Source organism: Nicotiana tabacum, chromosome 6, assembly GCF_000715075.1.
Source record: "Nicotiana tabacum cultivar K326 chromosome 6, ASM71507v2, whole genome shotgun sequence".
Lineage (NCBI taxonomy): Eukaryota > Viridiplantae > Streptophyta > Magnoliopsida > Solanales > Solanaceae > Nicotiana > Nicotiana tabacum.
Window position 1 is genome coordinate 118,903,377 of NC_134085.1, and position 11,388 is coordinate 118,914,764.

An 11,388-nucleotide genomic window follows, 5' to 3' on the forward strand; every position below is an offset into this window, starting at 1 on the left:
ATAATCAATGCTAACAATCAATGAATAATCAATGCTAAAGTGTTTGCACAACTGCACAATGTGCACATGGCTCATGGCTGAAAGCCTGAAACAAGAATAACATATTATTCTGCTCTAGACAACTTCACAATCTGGCAATCTGCAGTTGCAAACTTGCACGCCAGATCTGGCAATCAACTTAACACTTAACACTTAAACACAGTGCAATAAAAACACAGTCCAACAAAAACAGTCTTAACACTTAAATACATGGCAACTGAACTGGCCAACTGCAACTGCAAGTCTGCAACTGCAACAGTCTTAAGTCTTAAGTCTTAACAGTCTTAACACTTAAAGTCTTAAACAGTTAAACATAGTGCAACAAAAACAGAGAGAGCAATGTTTGCACTCTACTTTGCGAACTTCTCCGTTATCTTCTTTCACCACAAAGTATTCCCAAATATCGGAGCGTTGAGCAGTAGCACGGGGCATGATTGCACTTGAACCTAAAAAAAATATAAATCATAAGTTAGAATATTATAGTTTGATGATAATAAAACAAAACTACAAACTATTAAGTATATCATTATCACCAAACAAATAGAGTATTAAACTTACCACTCAAGATGCAAGTTGCAACTATACATCAAACAATGCTAGTAGTGCTTCCATTATTTTCCATATCTAAAGATAATACGACCAAATATGTCATACAAATGAAAAAGCATGATATATTATTTTGAATTAAAATACACACAAAATATTAAAGCTTACCAAGCTTGAGTTCCTCAAGATACTTCAAGTCTTCTTCAACACTAATAGGATTCTTCTCTTCTCTAAGCCAATCTTGAACACAAATAAGAGCTTGCACATATTTAGTAGTCAATGAACTCCTAAATGAATCAAGAATACGGCCACCAGTGCTAAACGCGCATTCCGACGCCACACTAGAAATTGGAATTGCCAACACATCACGAGCCAACTCCGAAAGAATAGGAAATCTAGGAGCATGTGTTTTCCACCAACTCAAGATATCAAATTCTTCACTAAAAGGCTCTTGTTCTTCACTAATGTATTTATCCAACTCCGATTTAGCACCCCCACTTCCATTGTCTTCCTTTTGTTTCTTTATGCTAAGCTTAGTCCTTATTTTTGATGCACTTATAACACTCCCACTAGGTGAATTAGATGTGTTGTTAGATGAAGTAGAACTAGATAGAGATTGAGGACAAGATTCGGTTGAATACTTTTTTAGATACTCTCCAAATAAAGAATTCATATAAGCATACACCTCAGCATTTATTTTCTTCCCTTTTTCCTCCCCAAAAAGTTCTTCAAGTTCTCCCTCAACATATTCAAATTTGTTATGTGGATCCAAGACGGAAGCAATAAAAATCATTTTATTCATCTTTTCAGGCTCACCCCAATACTTCTTGAACTTTTCTTGCATTTGCTGAGCCATTTTTCTCAAATGCCCATCCTCACTAGCTAAACACATTTTCAAATGACAATAAAGTTCAGATACATCCTCAAAATGAGAATTACAAGTGACATAACGTGAACCTGGAACTTTTTTAGTTAGCTCGTGAAATCTTGCAAGAAACTCTTTCACATTCCTCACATTCACCCAATCATCAGATTCAAGAGGACCTGCATTACCACCATCTTCACAAAGATGAGAACATTGATATGCAGAAAATCCATCATCAAAAAAATGCAACTTGTCAAAGGCTTTTTCAAAGTGTTGTGCTGTATCCAACATCAAATAGGTGGAATTCCACCTGGTAGGAACATCCAAACACAATGTTTTGGTACATTCTACCTTTACATGTGCACAACACTGTTTAAACTTTAAGGTCCTTGCAGGCGAAGATCTCACATACCTCACAATATTTCTAACACGTGTCACAGAAGCATCAAGTTCTTTCAAACCATCTTGCACAATTAGATTTAGTATATGAGCCATGCATCTCACATGAAGATGTTTACCACTCATCATATTAGTTTTCCACATATCTAACTGTTTAGACAATTCTTTGACAGTGACATCATTTGAAGAAGCATTGTCCACAGTAATAGTGAAAACCTTGTCTAATTTCCATTCAAGCAAACAATCCCTAATAGCTTTAGCCATCTCTTCACCCTTATGACTAGTGATAGGGCAAAAATTAAGTATTCTTTTATGCAACTTCCAATCCCTATCAATGAAGTGGGCTGTCAAACACATATAATTTATTCTTTGTAATGAAGTCCAAGTGTTTGTTGTTAGGCAAATTTTTGGTTGTGCTTCTCTAAAAGAACTTCTTAGATTTTGCCTCAATTCACCGTAAACTTCATAACAATTCCTTGTTATTGTTCTACGAGAAGGAATACGAAATAGTGGTTGAGTTTTTCTCATAAACTTTTTAAAGCCTTCATTTTCTACAAAGCTAAATGGTAGTTCATCAGTAACTATCATCTCAATTAAGGCCCTCCTAACCACTTTTTGATCAAATTTCCAAATTGATCCTTCATCATTTTGGCAAGATTGAAAATTTATCTTTGTTTGACTATTATCTTCTGCAATTTTAAGTGGGTATTCTTTGCATCTAAGCAAATGATTCTTCAATCCTGTTGTTCCATTCTTAGATGAATTAGCAGCATAAGCTTGTTTACAATATCGACACCGTGCTTTCCCAACCCCATTAACCTCAAATTTATCAAAATGGTTCCAAACGTCAGACCTAGGTTGCATTGCTTTCCTTTTCTTGGAATCTTGACTATCAATGGTGTTGGTGTTACTATCTACCGTAATAGGTAAACTTTCACTAGAACCAACATCACTTACTTTACTTGTATCTTCCATCTATACAAAATTAAACAAATATAAACATAAATTAACAATCAACAAATTAACTACCTTGCTATCAGTAAGAATCAACAAATTAACTACCTTGCTACCTTACAAAATTAAACAAATATAAACATAAATTCCCAGTAACTGTTATTTTGAAACCAAAATCTACATAAAAGGGAGGGGGCCAAATTTGAGGTCCATTAATTTTCATTGAATACAGGAAAAGGTTCAAGTAGTTCATAGCCCAAAGTCAAAAAAAGTTGAAGGTTTCAATGACTCTATTGTTCAACAAATGATCTTGGGTTAAAGAATAAGAGAGTGACTAAATCTTTTCTTGAAATTCTAGAAGCCAACATACTAGAAGATACTGTATTTCATGATTTTCAAAGAGAGCAGTCTGCTATTGTTAGTTGCTCATATGGTAAAGTTCTAAAAATCAGACCTAAACAAAGTAATCATATGGTAAGCCTAACACATAGTCGTGTACTCACAACTGTTATTATACAAGCAAATGAATTAAACAGTATGAATGTCATACAGATGATATTTTCCTACTAAAGGGAAAAGCTCGGAACAACAGTTCATTCAATCAGCAATACAACCAAAAGAAAGCGAAACATACCTTTGAAATTGAAATTGAATCGAGCTCGGAACACTGGAACAGGACAAGAGTAGTCGACACTTCGTTTGCCCAGAATTTGTGAGGCGTGAGGAATCGAATCGAGCTGGAAATCGCCGCCTATAACCCTAAATTAGTTTGATGCATAAAATCAAAAATTAAAAAATTTATGCAACTGGTCGAGAGTAGAACTCAAAACTTAAAAATATAAAAACTAAAAAAACCTCAAAGAGTAGTCGAGTACTGGGATGAGATCACGAGAATGAGATAGGATTTACAAAACTTACAAAAGTAGTGAAGTTAACTGGTGAAGATGAGATAAGACTCGAGCTCGAATGTCGACTGGTCGTAACTCGACTCGCAGACTGATATCCTAGACTCGCAGTCGATTCTCTTCTTCTTCTTCTCGATGATATCTCCTAAGCACTGAAGCAGTAAGCAAGCCCTAATGTAAACATCCCAGCCCTAGTGTATTAACTGAGTCTGAGACTCTGAGTGTCTGACTTGGGTAATTGATTATTTGATTGGGCTTGGGCTTGGGATGAGAGTTGGGGGAGATGGGCCTGGGTGGGAGTGGGACGCGGATGGGCGTGGGCCTATAAAATAGGTAATTGGGTTTGGGCTGTATGCTATATTACCAAATTTTCGGTATTTCGGTTTACCGAAATAGTAAAATTATAAAACTAAAAACCGAACCGAAATACCGAAATACCGAAAATCCAGTATCGAATTAGACCAAAATACCAAAAAAACCGAAACCGAAATACCAAATTAATTTGGTTCGGTTCGGAATTCGATTTTTCGGATTTTATGCCCACCCCTACTTCAAGCTAAGGTTAGACCAAAAACCTACCTCGATTCCACGACCACGAATCAAGCCTCAACTATCGCTTTCCCTCTTGATTCCACTTCTAATTCAATTGTATCTAGCCAATATTAACTTATGAACATCAATAATTGCTAAAGAACTCATACTCAATGCTTAATTATAGCTTCCCAACATTTTTCCCCAAAACCCCAAAAATCAACCCCGCGCCCACTTGGTCAAAACTCGAGGTTCGGACCAAAACCCAAATACCCATTCACCCACGAGCCCAAATATGCAATTAGTTTCGGAATCCGACCCGAAATCGAGGTCTAAATTCCTAAATTTGTAAAATCTCCAATTCTCTTAAAATCCCTAATTTCTACCCTTAAAGAACAAGATTTAGGCCTAGAAATCTAATGGTGTTGATGAATAATGAAAGAAATGAATCTAAGAACACATACCTATGGTTTGGTGATGAAACCCCCTTCAAAAATCGCACAAGGTCTGATTATAGGGAAAGAGATATGAAATTTTGGGTTTAATCCTATTCTGCCTCTGTTTATAAATCGCTGGTCAGGCCTTCTTCACATTCGCGAGACGCAGCGGCCCAAAGCCTTCGCATTCGCGTGATACCCACCGCGTTCGTGAAGTCATTCTCCCCCCCAGCCTCCGCGTTCGCGATCCAAATGACACGTTCACGATGAGTATTTCACCCCTCCCCCAAGTCCCTGCCATAATGGCCTTCGTGTTCACGATAGCCAGGTCGCGTTTGCGAAGGGTAACGCCCCCAACGCTCCGCGTTCACGACCTGTGCCTTGCATTCGCGTAGAAAGAATTTCCTTCAGACAAACTTTACTCTTCGCGTGTGTAGTATAAGTTTTTTGTTTATCATCATTTGCCTCCTTTACTGCAATTATAAGCAAACTTATCAAGCAGAAAATAAAACTAAATAGAGAAAAATTAAACAAAAAATTAAAAAATATTACATTTCAGATATGGCATTAGATAATAAGCGGAGTAAATAATCAACAGAATTATTCAATATCTACTCTGGTAATATCATCATATGCCATAGGAAAATCATTTTTAAAAAAAAATAGAAGAAAAAAGTCGAAATTTTTTTATATAGGAAAAGACAACGATTTCAGTTTAAGCACCAGCTATATATCCTTGTTCACATCTTTCAGTACAAGAAAAAGGGTAAATTCGATGCTATTTAAATAAATAAATAAATAAATAAATAAATAAACAGATTATACATTTATATAACTATTTTTTGTAAACTCAATTGACAGAGAAAAGCTAATGTTCTAAGAAATAATGGAGAAAATCTTGGTTAAATAGAGTTTGAACTGTGCAACCCTAGAGAACCAGCAACGACCTCCCCATCTAACCATCTTCTTCTACACCCCATAACATTAAACAGCATCGACCCCGATTCCTTGCCCTGAAATCCGCCACACCCCAGCCCTCTTTCACTGAAATTCATCGGAAGATACACATACACGCATAGAGAGTGACTGAACAGTAAAAGGATTGAGCGAAAAACAGAGTGCGAAGGGACAGAGGTGGATTCAGATTCGTTGCCGTTCACTAGTTGCCATCGAGATTCAGAGTCGTTGTTTCCATTCGTGCCAAGCAAATTTAGTCTGGTTTAGGTTCGAATTCTAGTTGCCTTTTGTTCGATTTTTGTTGCTGCTATGGTTGGTTAAGACGCGGCTGAGTCGAGGTTCAGGTTGCAGTTCGAGGTTTAAGTCCGTGACCCCTGTTTGAATTTGCTGTTACACGGTTCATGTTGGAGTTGTCTCTTTGTATTGAATCAAATATGGAAGAAGGTTCCGTCTGAAATTCTATTAAAGGTTCAATTTCTTGCTTTCAATTTCATTTTGTTTTTGGCATTTGATGAATTTTCCTTATAATTGATTCATTGCCGTTTTTTTTGCCATTATTTCTTCCTTTTGTTTTTTTTTGCATTTATATGGGAATGTTGGTTTATATATCCATATTGTGATCTTATTGGGATTATTGATGTTCAATAATTAAAATGGATCTCATCGGATCTTTGGTTGGTCGTTGAAGCAGGTTTGATGTCCAAATATATCTTTGTTCTCCATAAGAATGGGTTGGTTTGGAATAATCTGACTAAAACCAATTAGACAAAGTGATTTTTCCTTATCATGTTTTTTGAAAGTTTATGCTAGAAATATTGGTTCCATAACCTTTTTCCTCTTAATTGTTTGAAAAAATCAGTATCATTGGATATAAAAATTAATATGGTTTTAGTTTCCTTTACTTGACATCTCTAGTTACACTACTTGTGCAAGTTGCGTGTTAACTCTCATAGGCCTACATCGGTTTTTTTAACTCTATAATGTATAGTGGCCAATATGATTTGCTTTAAGTGTGTTAATAATAAATTATCGTGATTATGGGTACGGTTCTCATGACATGTTCACGATACTGAAATCCCAATCTGGGTGTGCATTTCATGTGACCCAACTTCAATTTCCAACAAGGTTAAACAGAACGTGTCGTGAACCACAGATGCATTTCATGTAGCGTGGCTTACAATGTGTTTTAAATAACCTTGAAATAATTCATTAAATCAATAAAAACGGTTTTAAAAGTTAAAAATGCATAGGTTCTAAAAGTGTTTTAAAATCAGATAAATAGGCCAATAATAATAGTTGAGTGATCGTGCTAGAACTACGGAACCCGGAAATACCTAACACCTTCTCCCAGGTTAACATAATTCCTTACCCGGATTTCTGTGTCCGCGGACTACAAAATAGAGTCAATCTTTCCTCGATTCGGGATTTGAACCGGCGACTTGGGACACCATAAACTATCCCAAGTGGCGACTCTGAACAATATATAAATAATCCCATTTCGATTGTCACTTTAATTGGAAAAAACTCCTTATACCCTGCCGGGTTTAGAAAAAAGGAGGTGTGACAGCTCTGGCGACTCTGCTGAGGTTAAGAACCTAGAACTTCTGGTTCAGGGTTCAAAATTTGAGCTTAGAATATCTGTTATAGTTGGCTTTATTTATTATCTGATTTTTACGTATTTGAGCCTAATGTGCTAAATGTCACTTTTTTACCGCTTTGATATTGTTTGAACTGTATATAAACTGTTACGAAACCCTCCTCTCTCTGAGTCTTCTAAATCATCTGGGAAGTGTGCACTTCATGTGACTTCTCTTCTGTTAGAGTCATATCCCAATTTCAGAATGAGGTTCGGACAAGTTGCAAAGCCGGTAAAGCTTCTGTATTCCCGGTACACTGCCCCCTGGGCTCGAGCTGTCCGCTCGGGTAAGCCAGGTCTAGAACAAATAAACCCAGTTTTTTAAACCTAGAATAACATAGCCTCATGCCGGATCCCTAGTAGGAACGCTTGTTTGCATCACGTGCATTTGACTTTGGGGACTCAACACAGGGGTTGAGTCCATCTAGGAAGGTGTACCCTAAAAATAAAAGACCATCCTGATGCATCCTACGTACCACATGTTGCATTTCTTCAAAGGTAAAAGGGTCATTTGGCTGACCAATGATGGCTGAGGGTAAGTGAGAAAGAAAAGAGGGTGAAGTATAAAAATGAAGCAAGTAGGGTCCAATTATGTTTTTCTTTCACATTTTTTTAAGGAAAAGACCAAAAAAAATAATATGAAAAATCCATAAAGATTTTGCACTTTTCCATCATTTTTCAAAAAAAAAAAAATCAGAAAATGGGGGGAAAAATAAATCCAAAAAGAGTTTATATATTTCATCATTTTTCAAAAAAGACAAAAAATATATTTTCTCTAAATTAGTTATTTTTTTAATTCTTGCCCATATCCAATCTGGTCGAACTACACATACCTGATTCTCGTCTTTCGGGGCATGATACGTAGGCAACCCACATAGGGTCCGGTCTTCCTAGTAAGTCTTAGGTTCTTGGGTTGGCGGGGTCTTAGCCATATCTTCTATTTTTAGCCACATAGATTAATTTTAGAAAAATAATCACAACCATATCTTGCATGTGTCTAGTAAGGAATGTTATTGTCTCACATAGTGTTGGTTTGAGTTTTTTCATACATGTGTGGATCTACTTACCGAAGTTTGAGCATGACAGACACCCCAGGACCATCTAGTCAGGATCGCTTATTCAGGAGTTGCTTAAGAAGATTTTTATTTTTATTTTTTATGCTTTGAGTATGTTTTTCTTTTTGTGTCGTCTTTTACCTTCTAGTTTTGTACAGTAATGTAGAGTTTTTTTTTGTTATTGTACTTTCTATTTTGTATTTGAAAAAGTGTGTTATAACTCAAAAATCTCAAAAAAGAGATTTTGCGTTTTATATTTCCGTTAGAAGTTTTCTTTAGAATACTAATTCTAGAAATGAAAAAAATTCATTTGAGGTGGTTTTCCTTAGGAAATTAATATCTAGAGCTCAAAATAAAATAAAAAATTACTTTTATACTTCCTTTTGGTACATTAAGACTAAAAATTTAAAAAAAAAAGAAGAGAATTTTCTTTTAGTACCTCTTTAAAAGCTTTTTTTTAAGATATTAATTCCAAAAATCCAAAAAGGATTTCTTTGGGAAATTAATGAAAAATGAAAATAAAAACCTTTTCTTATTTTCATTAGAATTTTAGGATATTGTACATAGAAGAAAAAAAAATCCTACTTTTTCTTTGGTTTATTTTCAGAGTTTCTTTCTTAGGTAATCAAAAATTCAAATCTAAAAACAGTTTTTTATCTTTTTCATTTCTTGTTTCGAAATCTTTCTTCAGGATATCAAGTGAAAATTCAAAATATTCTTCTTTGGTTTAGATTTCCTTCCTAAAGAAAAAGAATCAAAAAATATTTTTTTCTTGTAGGGTTTGTTTTTTCTTTAATAATTTCTCATAAAGTGTTTGTTTCAAAATAAATAAATAAATATATGCTTGTTTAAGCTTGAGTTTAGAATATGACATAGAACATTAAGTCTAGAAAATTCAAAAAAAAAGGTTTTGCTTCTTTTATTTCTCTTTACTCATCGGATTAGTCATTAAGGTAAAAAAAAGAAAAAAAAGAGAACGTTAGTTTGTTTACTTTATTCCCGATTATCTCGAACTACGCAAAGATCAGATTCATGCGGCGTCATGATATGTAGGCAACCTACATAGGGTTCGATCGAATCATTTTTTTATTTTATTAAAAGAAAAAGGGAAAAAGAAGGAAACAAAAAAAGGGGTGAAATTATGGGATGTGAGAAATGAGAAGAAAGAAAAGAGTGATAATTAAAAAAAAAGAGGAAGAAAAATGAGCAAGCAAGTGCTAGAAAACAAAAGAAAAGAGAAGATTGAAATGAACAAATTGGGACGATGCCAAGTGACCTTGTGACCCTTGAAGTCATTCTTGAACCGTTAATTGTTGCTAGGTGCATTGCACGCAATGTGATATTTTTAGCTGTTAAATGCCCTAATGCTAACATGATGGCCCCATTTTGTTCCTTTTGTCATCTTCATTCAGCAGAAGAGTGGTTGGTTTGTGGTTCTTAAGGTAACTCATCCATACAACACAAGGTCAAAGAGCAAGGTAGTCATGACTGGCAAAGAGTTGGACACGGGTGTTATTGATCCATCTAAGGAGATTATTGGGTCAGAATCTGAGTTGAAAGAAGAGGTCTTAAGGTTGAAAAGGCATATGGACGAAATATACCAAGCCTGGATTAATGGGCGTCCTCCACCATCAGTTCCCACTAACTACACTGAAAGCCTTGTCACCATTCCGCCATTGTCACAAGTCCAGGATATCTCCCCACAACCTTTTCACACTCCACCCCCCAAAACACCTCATATCCCGTACCTTTGACCACTCATGTTTTCGTAGCTCATACACCTGCTACCTTTCCTCGATCCTCTAGCGAGACTGTGTTCAAAATCTCCGATGCCCAATGCTATGCTCTAGAACCAATTATCAAGGTCTCGGGTCCATACTCTTACGCTCCTCATTTTGAGCCTCCCGGTGAGACAGCAAAGCCTGCTAAGACAGTGGAGCAAGATGAGATATCCAGAAAGCTGAAAGGGTTCAAGATGCCAAAGTTTAATTTGTATGATGGGCGTGGAGATCCAGTAGCCCATCTGAGAGGTTACTATAGTTAAATGAGAAGTGTTGGCGGGAAAGATGATTTGTCGATGGCGTATTTCAGTGAGAGCCTGACTGGGGAAGCTTTAGAATGGCATACTCGTCAAGATGTCGGTAAGTGGCATACATGGGATGACATGGCTCAAGATTTTGTGCGACACTTTCAGTATAATATAGACATTATCCCAGACCGCTCCTCCCTATCTCAGATGGAAAAGAAACCCAAAGGAAGGTTTTAGGGAGTTTTTCAGATGGAACGAACAAGTTGCTCGGGACAGTCCTCCCATTGATAGAAAAGATGTTGCTGAGCCCCGCCAACGATAGGATCCAGTGGGCATTCTTGCTAAATGCTTTCAGCCTCAATACCGACCCTATGAACATCCCTAAACTCCACATAATCCACCCCAGTATTATCCTCCGAACAACATTCGACCATCTGTCCAACTACTAGGTCACTCCCTAGGGCGAGCACCAGCATCCCAAAATTCTCATGTGCATTCACAGCATTTTCAAGCATCCAACAACCCTAGAAAATATGGGCAGAGAGGGGAACAAAGGCAAAGAAATAGTTTCACGCCAATCGGGGGGTCCTACACAAGCTTGTTTGATAAGTTAAAACATTTTGTCCTGATTAAGCCGCTCCTCGGCTATACTCCGGACCCATATGCAAAAGGATTTGATCCTACTAAATGATGCATGTACCACTCTAATGTCCAAGGGCATAGAATTGAAGATTGTTGTGCTTTGAAAAGGGAAATAGAAAGAATGATTCAAAAAGGAATAATTGTGGTCCAAGGCAGTAATACCCCAAGTGTCACACATAGTCCTCTACAGGTACATGACAACGCACAGGTTGTTGGGATGGTTGGCAATGACGAAGGGTTGGTCAAAGGAGTCACTTGGTGAAGTTAATGATATTGAAATTGGTAATGGTCTTGGTAATATTGATGTGGAACTCAATGGCTAAGATGCCTAGCTTGGTAATTGGAAAGACGCTCCCTTCTTGGTTACCTGGGGAGGAGTCTTGGTGGTTCATT

At 36.6% G+C, this 11,388-nt stretch overlaps 1 long non-coding RNA gene and 1 other non-coding gene across 2 annotated transcripts; both read right to left on the reverse strand.

Moving 5' to 3' along the window:
- Positions 1-380: 380 nt before the first annotated feature.
- On the reverse strand, positions 381-3,476 carry LOC142181489 (uncharacterized). Its single transcript, XR_012710151.1, has 3 exons — positions 3,438-3,476; positions 598-663; positions 381-485 (listed from the first exon to the last, which is right to left on the reverse strand). It is a non-coding gene; the product is annotated as an uncharacterized LOC142181489 (long non-coding RNA).
- Positions 3,477-5,236: 1,760 nt separating this feature from the next.
- Positions 5,237-5,316, reverse strand: LOC142182415 (small nucleolar RNA R16). Its single transcript, XR_012711250.1, has one exon. It is a non-coding gene; the product is annotated as a small nucleolar RNA R16 (small nucleolar RNA).
- Positions 5,317-11,388: the final 6,072 nt, after the last annotated feature.